Here is a 10,395-nt window from a genome sequence, read left to right on the forward strand (position 1 = left end):
CATAAAATGTGTTACACAATTTTCCTTCCCTTTCTATTTCGTGGAACTGTTTAAGGAGGGTTGGTATTAGTTCTTTAAAGGTCTGATAGAATTCAGCAGAGAATCCATCAGGTCCTGGACTTTTCTTATTTGGGTGACTCTTGATTGCTGCTTCAATTTAATTTTGTATTAGAGATCTATTCAGGTGATTAATGTCCTCTTGGTTCAGTTTTGGATGATTATAAGTACCTAGAAATCTGTCAACTTCCTCAAGATTTTCACATTTATTAGAATAAAGGTTCTCAAAGTAGTCTTTGATGATTTCCTAGACTTCCATGGTGTTTGCTGTTATCTCCCCTTTTGCATTCCTGATTTTACTAATTTGGGTTTTTTCTCTCCTCATTTTAGTGAGGTTTGCCAGGGGTCTATCGTTCTTGTTTATTTTTTCAAATTCTTTGTATTTTTTTTTGGTTTCTATTTTATTGCTTTCAGCTCTTATTTTTAATATTTCTCTCTTTCTATTTGTTTTGTGATTTGCTTGTTCTTGTTTTTCTAGGAGTTTGAGATGTATCATTAGATCATTGATTTGAGATCTTTCAGTCTTTTTAATATATGCACTCAAGGCTATAAACTTTCCTCTCAGGACAGTCTTTGCTGTGTCCCATAGGTTCTGGTAGGTTGTGTTTTCATTTTCATTGACTTCCAGGAAACTTTTAATTTCCTCTTTTATTTCATCAGTGACCCATTGTTCAACAAGCAATGAGTTATTCAGTTTCCAACTGTTTGCATGTTTTTTGTCTTTATTGTTGTTGTTTCATTCTAGTTTTGTTGCGTTGTGATCTGATAGAATGGATGGTATAATTTCTATTTTCTTATATTTGCTCAGGTTTGCTTTGTGCCCTATGATATGATATATTTTGGAGAAGGCTGCGTGAGCTGCTGAGAAGAATATGTATTGTGTAGAAGTTGGATAAAATATTCTGTAGACATCAACTACAGAACATTTGATCTATGGTATGTTTTAGATCTTGGATTTCTTTATTGATATTTTGTTTGGATGACCTATCTATTGATAATAGTGGAGTGTTAATGTCTCCCACAACCACTGTCTTTGAGTTAATATATGCTTTTATGTCTTTCAGTGTATTTTGATGAAATTGGGTGCATTGACATTGGGTGCATGTAGGCTGATAATTGTTATTTCCATTTTGTCTATTTCCCCTTGTATTAATTTGGAATGTCCTTCTTTATCTTGTTTGATCAATGTAGGTTTGATGTCTACTTTGTCAGAGAGAAGTATTGCTACTCCTGCCTGTTTTTGGGTGCCATTGGCTTGGTAAATGTTCTTCCAGCCTTTCATCCTAAGCCTATGCTTATTTCTATCGATGAGATGGGTCTCCTGTAAGCAACAAATTGTTGGATCTTCCTTTTTAATCCAGTTTGTCAAACGCTGCCTTTTGATGGGGAAATTAAGTCCATTAACATTAAGTGTTAGTATTGGCAGGTATGTGGTGATTCCTGCATTTAGTTGTCTTAGTTGTTTGAGTGTTTGATTGTGTGTGGCTAAATCGATGTTACTCTCTACTTTCTTGCTTTTTCTTTTTTTGTAGTTTGGTACTGCCTGCCCTCTCATGGTTATGTTGGGTTTCACTTTCTGTGTACAGCATCCCTTGAAGAATCTTTTGCAGTGGTGGCTTTGTGGTCACATGTTGTTTTAGTTTCTGCTTATCATGGAAGACTTTTATTGCTCCATCTATTTTGAATGATAGTTTTGCTGGGTAGAGTATCCTGGGGTTGAAGTTATTTTCATCCAGTGCCCAGAAGACCTCACCCCAAGCTCTTCTTGCTTTTAATGTTTCTGTTTAGAAGTCTGCTGTGATTTTGATGGGTTTACCTTTTTGTGTTATTTGTTTTTTCTCTCTTACAACCTTGAATACGCTTTCTCTCCTCTCTGTACTTGTTGTTTTAATGATAATATATCGTGGGGTAGTTCTATTTTGGTCAGGTCTGTTTGGAGTTTAGAGATTTCCTGCCCCTGTATGGGCAGTGTCCGGAATACCTCACTCCATGCCCTTCTTGCCTTTAATGTTTTTATTGAGAAATCTATGATTTTGATGGGTTTACTTTTGTATATTATTCATTTTTTCTCTCTTACAGCCTTCAATATTCTTTTTCTACTCTCTGTGCTTGTTGTTTTAATGATAATATGTCATTTGGTAATTCTATTTTGGTGAAGTCTGTTTGGTGTCCTGGAGGCTTCTTGTACCTCAATGGTCACAGTTTTCTCTAGATTTCAGAAATTTTCTGTTATTATTTTGTTGAATATATTACAAATTCCTTTTGTTTGTGCCTCTTCTCCCTCCTCCATGCCCATGATTCTCAGGTTTGGTCTTTTGATGGAGTTAGTGAGTTCTTGCATATTCCATTCATAGGTTTTGAGGTGTTTGAATAATAGTTCTTCAGTTTTTCTTTTAATTTCCATTTCATCTTCAAGTTCTGAGATTCTGTCTTCTCCTTGTTCTAGTCTGCTGGAGTGGCCTTCCATTTTGTTTTGTATTTCTGTTTCATTGTTTTTTCTGAGGTTTTCCATATCATGGGTCACTTCCTCTTTACTATTTTCAATTTTTGTCCTTAATTCATTTATTTTTCTATTTATGGTATTCTTTGTTTCACTTTGGTATTTTTTTAGGGCTCCTTGAGTTCACTTATTTGTTCTTTTGTCTTCTCATATTGTTTATTTTTGTCATCTTGGAATTTCTTGAGTGCCTCCTGTATGTTTTTGTTGACCTTGTCTAGTAACATCTCCATGAAATTCTCAGTGATTTCTTGCAGGATTTCTTCTTCCAGTGTTCTTATGGGCTTCATTGGGTTCCTTGGGATAGTCTATTTTTGTTTTGTTTGAGTCAGATTCCCTCTGAATCTTGTATTAATTTATTTTTTGGGTGAGAATGTTTTCCATACCTTTTTCATCTTCCCATCATTCCACTTCGTGCTGTTTCTGTCCCTGTTCTGTGTGTAGTTTAGTATTAGCTAACTTATAGTTGTAAAACTAATGAAACAAAGAAAGAAAGAGAAAAAAGAAAAAGAAAGAAAAGAAAACAAATAGAGAACCAAAGAAATCAACAAGGGGAAATAGTGGACTAACAAACAGTGAACAAGACAAACACTTAGAAATAAAGGGAAAACAATTCCAGATTCAGGAACAAAGAATTTCAGTCTTAGCATTTCTGATGTTACTCCTTCAGCATCCAGTCCTGGTGTTGGTATTTAAGCAGTAGTTCTTTCATAGTCTTGGCAGGTGGTTGGTCAGGAGATGAGCTTTGTGGACTGCTGTCTGCTCTATTTCAGGCAGTGGCTCAAAACCCACCTACTGTCAGCTGTCTTCTTTTCCAGGCTTTGTTTACTGAACGTTCACATGGATTTCAGCTTCTTGCCCCCTCCCCCTTTTATGGTGTCGAGGCTTGTCTGTCATCTACTTTTGCAGGCTTTGTTTAGTGAAAGTTTGCACAGAGGTCAGCTATTTGCCCCCATCTTCTCTGGTGCTCTCAGAGCACCCCTCCTTCTCTGATGCATGTCCTTTTAGCACCTTGTTTACTATTCAGTTGCTGTTTTGCAGGGTGGAGGTTAGTTTGTCCAGGAGGCTATCCTGGTTTATCCCAGGGGTAGCTGTGGGAATACCATGTGCCACTTATTTGCTCACCTGTTGGTCTGTGCTTCCCAAGCAGGTTTGGAGCTGGCATCTGGTGGTGTGGGAGCCTTCCTGATTTCTCTGTGTAATGTAGTGTGGAGAAGCTTTGTATGGGCAGGGGATTTAGGCTGCCAAAGTTTTGCTTCTGCTTGGTGTTTTTTTTCCTGCAAAGTGTGGTTCCAGCATCTGAGCAAGATTTTTGATTTATGGAGTTCATGCTGTCTGCTTACTCCCTCTAGTTACCATCTTGGATCCTCTTCTATCTGTATTTTTTGTGTTTTTCCTGAATATTGTTTTTCCTAGTATTACTATCTAGATTTTTCTTTTTCCTTTCCTTCCTCATTCCCTACTTTCATTGTTTAATTATTAATAATTTCACCTTTGCTAATTTTTAAATGCCTCATCCATCATCAAAGATGACCTTCTCATTTCTTTTGTCTTCATTGTGAATGTAGTATTTTTTCCCATTTTTTATGATGGTTCAATATTTGTGCATTTTAAATGGATGTTTTGCCTGCAGTTTGCTTAATAACCTCCAAGTGGTTATAAATACAGAGAACCCATGAGAAATTGGCCCAGTAAGAACACTATATAAAGACTGAAGAAGTATCTATCTCAATAATTGTGCAAATAGCAATCAGAAATACTAAGTAAAAGTAGACCTAAAATGGAGATATAAAAACAGATTGTAATGAAATACATTGGATTATTAGAGCATATTTAGAAAATGTATTCAAAAGAATATGAAAATCTAGACAATTATAATTAAATTTCTAGATACACAAGACCTACTGAAATTGAATCAAGAGTATAAAAAATTCTATAAAGATTTATAAGGTGTAATGACAATGAGACACCAATAGAGTTTCACATAATGAAAACACCAAGGTCAGAAGGGTTTATTTGTGATTGCTACAAAAGCATTAAAGAAAAACAAACAGCAAAGACTCCATAGACTATTTCATAAAACAGAAATGGAGGGACACTTACAAACTCATTCTATGAAGTCAGTGTTATTCTGAGAACCAAGCCAGATAAGAACACATCAATGTGATAGGCCAATGTCCATGATGAATATACATGTTAAAATCCTCAATAAAATTCTTGTGAAGCAAATTCAACAACATGTAAAACCGATCATATACCATGATGAAGTTGGTTTCACATCAGATATGTAAAGACATCCAAACATATGTAAAAAATAAATATACTACAGTACATAAATAGGTCAAGGACAAAAGTGACATGATCATTCTGGTGGACAGACAATTCCTTTGACCAGATTCAATGTCCCTTTACAATCAAAGCCCAAGAAAAATTAGGAATAGAAGGATTATATTTCTTATAATAAAGATGATACTTGACAAACGCACACCAAAAATTATACTGAATGTGGAAAACCTGAAATCATTTCCTCTGAAATCAGGAATGAGACAAGTGTGTCAGCTCCCACTGCTCTATCACTACTCTTATTGGATAGAATGATCTAAATCTGAAATAGATCAATGAGGCAAAAGAAAAAAAGAGGAATTCAAATAAGAAAAGATGAAATTGAATTATCCTTGCTTGCAGAGATGATCCTATAATTAAAAGATCTTAAAGACTCTGTCAGAAGCCTCTTAGATCTAAAAAATAGTTTCAGGTTGTAGGAGGATACAAAATCAATATAAAAAACAGCAGCCTTGCTGTATATCAGTAATTAAATCAGTGAAAAAAGAAGACAGGAAAACAATACCATTCACAATTGCCTCAAAAAATACCTAAGAATAAACTTAACCAAGGAGTTGTAAGATCTGTATAATTAAAACTATAAAACACTGAAGAAGGAAATTGAAGAAGATACTAGAAGGTGAGAAGAACTTCCACGTTTATGGATTGGAAGAATTAATGCTGTGAAAGTGGATGTAGTACTGAATGCAATGTATGGATTCAGTACAATCTCTATTAAAATCCCAATGATCTTCTTTACAGAAATAAAAAAAAATTCTAAAACTCATACTCTAACAAAAAAACCTCCCAGTAGGCAAATCAACCTACATCAGTAAATAACAATGATGACTACGCTCCAGTGGCACATGCCTGTAATCTTAGCTACTGGGGAGGCTGAGAATAGGAGGATTGTGGTTCAAGGTCAGCTCAGCCAAATAGTTTGTGAGACCCTGTCTCAAAATAAACAGAGCCAAAAGGACTGGAGGCATGACCCAAGAAGTAGAGCACCTGCTTCACAAGCACAAATTTCTGTGTTCAAACCCAGTCCCAGCGCCCCCCCCAAAAAAAAAGAACATTGCTGGAGGTGTCATGAAAATATCAGACTTCAACTTATACTACAGGATACAGGCACAAAAACAGACATGTAGAGGAATAGAATAGAATACAAGTCTTGAAATAAGGCAATGCAACTACAGCCATCTGATTCTTGACAAAAGTGCCCCAAATATACTTCGAAAAAAGACTTCTTCAACAAAGGGTGCAGGTCCTCTATTTTATAATACATACATACATGGAAATGTCACAAGAAAACTCTTTGCATAGCTATCATAAACAAATAAAACATTATTTTTTTCTTTTACAAAATTGGAGTATAGGAGGGCTGAACAGGCCCTGTCTAGGGATTTGGTACTAGTGTGTGTGTGGGGGGGTAGGAATTGGGAAAAGGGCATGGGAGAGTGAATATATTGCAAACTCTCTGTACACATATATGTAAATGGAAAAATGAGACTTGCTGAAGCTTTTACAGGAAAAGGAGGCAGGGGAATAAAGGATAATGGTGGAGGGGGTGAATTAAGTAAATATAGCGTAAGAACTTTTGTAAATGTCACAATGTACCCCAACCCAGCACAACAATAAAAACAGTGCTGGGAACACTAAATATCCACATGGAGATTATTCAAATTCAATCTCTCTCACTAATTTTGTATGAAAATGAACTCGACATGCACCAAAGAACTGAATGTAAGACCTCAAACTTTGAGAGTACTAGAGTAAGACACAGGTTAATACTTCAAGATATAAGCACAGGCAATGACTTTCTGAATACGACCCAACAGCTCAGGAAATAATAGCAAGTATTAACCGTCGGATTGCATCTAATTAAAATGTTTCTGCACGTTGAAGAAAACAATTAACAGAGTAAAAATGTCCTACAGAATGGGAGACAATCTTGCCATCTGTTTTCTGACTGGGGAATAGTAGCCAGAATATCCTAAAAACTCAAAAATTAAATACGAGGGGGGAGGAGGGATGAGGGAAAATGATGGAGGAGTATATTAAGATATATTGTACAAGCACATATTTAAATGTCGTAATGCATCACTTTGTACAATGAGTAAATGCTAGTAAATCCTACAAAGATAAATACTGAAAGAGCAAATAGTCCAATTAATAACTATGCAAATGAACTGAACCCCAAATCAAGAAGTACAAATGGCAGATAACTACACAAAAGTGTTCTATATTTTTAGGTGCCAGAGAAATGCACTTCCAAAGTATACTGAGATTCAATTTCACTCCAGGCAGAGTGACTATACTGACAAAAATAAATCAACTCCCCTGTAAATCTTAGTGAGGATGGTAGGAAAATGAATCTTTATATATTTGTTCATGGGAATGCAAATGATTTCAAATGCTATGAAATGTGGACTCCATCAGTATGGAAGTTGCTTAAAATTAGAAATTGGATTTCATATGGCCCAGCAGTAGCACGCCTAACTGTATACCTAAAGAATTAAATTCAGCTTATGGTAGAGGTACCTACATATCCAAGTTTATTGCAACTCTATTTATATTAGCCAAGTAATAAAATTTTCCTAGGTACTCATTAAATGATGATTAGAAGAAGAATGCATGGTATATATGCAGAGTGAGCTTTTTTTCTGTCATAAAAAATAATGAAATAATTTCATTTGTAGGAAATATATGACCTGTTTAAATAGATGGTTATGTTAAGCATAATAAGCCAATATCACAAAGACAAGTGCCGTAAGTGTGCTTTCTTGTGTGGAATATAGGTGAAAACAAAAGAACTTGAAAGCAAAATGAGTACTATTAGGGATGTGGAATACAAAGGGGAGGGAGAAGTATTGACACAAAACGGTAATACAAGAGATGAATATGGTCAAGTGCATAGTATGCAAAACTGGAAATGCCACAATGAAATTTATTAGTTTATATAATTATTACATATAAATAAAACTGTGGTCTCAGTATCAGGAAATCAATTGTGATAGATTCCTCATTTCTGTAGTGTTGGTCTTTATGGACATGTCCTCTTGGGATCAAAATTATTGTGTCACAGCCAGTCTAATGAGGAGGTTTGGATATTTCACCCTTGGGAATGCAGAGACTATAACAATCAGCCTGTAAACACCTCTATCAACTCATGAATAGGTTCATGAGCCAAATCTTAGAGAGATGATCTATCTTTACCAAGAATCCATTGTACTTCAGGAGGACAGAAGTTGCATATCCAGGTGAGATATTGACAATTATTTGAAACCAACCAGATAGCCTAAACTCCCTTAGCTAATGCCTTTAAGTGAAGCCAGGTATGGTTGATACATATATTTTTATTTATTTATTCTTATTCATTTAATTAATTTGTTATTTATTTATTTTGCTATATTGACATTGAGTTTGTTAGGGAGTTACTATACCACTTGACTCATGCCCCCAGGCCTTTACTTCACTTAAATTGTCATATATTTCATATATCCATGCTAAATGAATGGTGGTATCACTAATGCTTTCTTTTTGATTTTTTAATGTCACCAGCAGACCTAGAAATGGTTTCTCACATAAACATCTTCATGATGTTCCTATTTAACATGGTAAGCAATTATGTTTCTTCTTTCATCAACTTCCTCATATATCATTTCTTTATGAGAGTGAATAGTGCCTAGAACAAAATTACAGTTAAAAACATGGAAATGATATTATAAATTCCCATATGTTGAGCATAGTGCTGGGAGCTTTTGTCTTTTTCAGGTCTCATTAAAAATAACCTTAGAATTCCTTTTTCCAGCTTCCCTTAAATATAATTGAAGAGAATTTGTATCTACTGAAGACATACAACATTATATTTGGAGAAGCATATACCATACCTAATATTATCACATTTATATTAATTAAAACATTGTCATGATTTTTGTCTTATACAAATAGAATATCCAGCCTTTTCACTCAGCTGATGTTTTTTGTTTGTTTGTTTGTTTTTCAAGCCTGTGCTGGATTTTAGATAACCTTGAGAGTTTGTGAGTCTAACATTGTGTCATATGCTCTCATATCCTCTCTATTTCACCTGGAATGGAAATCACTACTCTATATAAAAATTCCTATTAACACACTGATTATCTTCTAAGCATCTTGTAGGTGTACGTTATGTAGTAAGCTTCTGTTTTCTTTCTTTTTCTTTCCTTGACCACTAATTTTCTTTTTTAAAATACACTTTAATCAGCATATATTAGTTGTACATTTACATTTATGTTTACAATTTTCTTTGGTTAAGTTCATCCCTACCATTATTCTACCCTTTCCCCATCCCTCCCTACCTACCTGAAATTATTCTAATATGTTTTAATATTTTTTCATACAAACACATAAAGAATATCAACCATATTTGCACTCCTTTAACCTCTCCATTCACCCTCCCTCTCCCAATAGTATCCACCCTCCAACAGCACCTATTTTACAACCTTGTCTATCATTATTTAAGTGTATATTCACTGTTCAAAGGAGTTTTGTGGCTTCTTTCTTCTTAAGAGAACTATATCACTTTTAATATCATCTGTTTTTTCAAGTCTATGCATTTCATTCTTTTATATAGCTACTTTCTGTTAAAAATCATCTCACTTATCACCTTGTAGGAAGAACTACTTATGATGAGACAAAGAATCTTATTGATATGGGCTGTCCATCTCATCCTACAATTAACTAAGAAGAGAGTTACATCCCCATGGGGCAGTCTTATGAGATTCAAGCACAGCAAGAGCATTTAAAAATTTTTGCTTAGGTCTTACCAGATTGATCAATTCCAACTGCTCTAAGAAATTTCATGGTATCAAAGTACATATATTGAAGTCATTAGAAGGCTAAAGATTTTGTTCAGGAAGAAAGCATTAAAATTAGAAAAGTAAATTATGAAATCCTAATGATCATTTAGGAATGCTAATTCTGGTCTCTTTGGATAGAGGAACAAAGATTTGTCATCCACAGTGTGGTCTTCTGAGTTTATGGCACTGTACTTGCCAGGTACTAACTGCATATTTCTCACCCATCATGTAACTTCATTTTACCTAAGTGTCCTTGTGGGATAACAGGGAGATAGCATGAATGAACATATCTGCAAGTCAAAAAGATCTTCAGTGATAGTGAGAAAAGGCACAGCCCTACAGGACATATTTCATAAAGTGATTCCTGCTTTGTTGTTTGTGTGGAGGTAGAGAACAATTCTAATTAAAAAGCCATTGTTTATACTTGGTTTTATTCTCCATAATTAGGACAAGGCATGAAGTAGAGTCAGTACTCTCTAGACAATTTTTTCAATAAAGGAATTGAGGGAAATATGGGAGTGAGAAAACAAGCATGGAAAGAGAAAGTAGCCAAGGAAAACAGTCACATATTAATTTAGGTTCACAGTGTAAATGATGTTTTTAAAAATTTCCATGAACTTGTTCTCAAAACTTATCATCCAGTAAGACCATTTAAAGGGCTAGTTAAATAATAGAATGCAA

Source organism: Castor canadensis, chromosome 14 (genome assembly GCF_047511655.1).
Source record: "Castor canadensis chromosome 14, mCasCan1.hap1v2, whole genome shotgun sequence".
Lineage (NCBI taxonomy): Eukaryota > Metazoa > Chordata > Mammalia > Rodentia > Castoridae > Castor > Castor canadensis.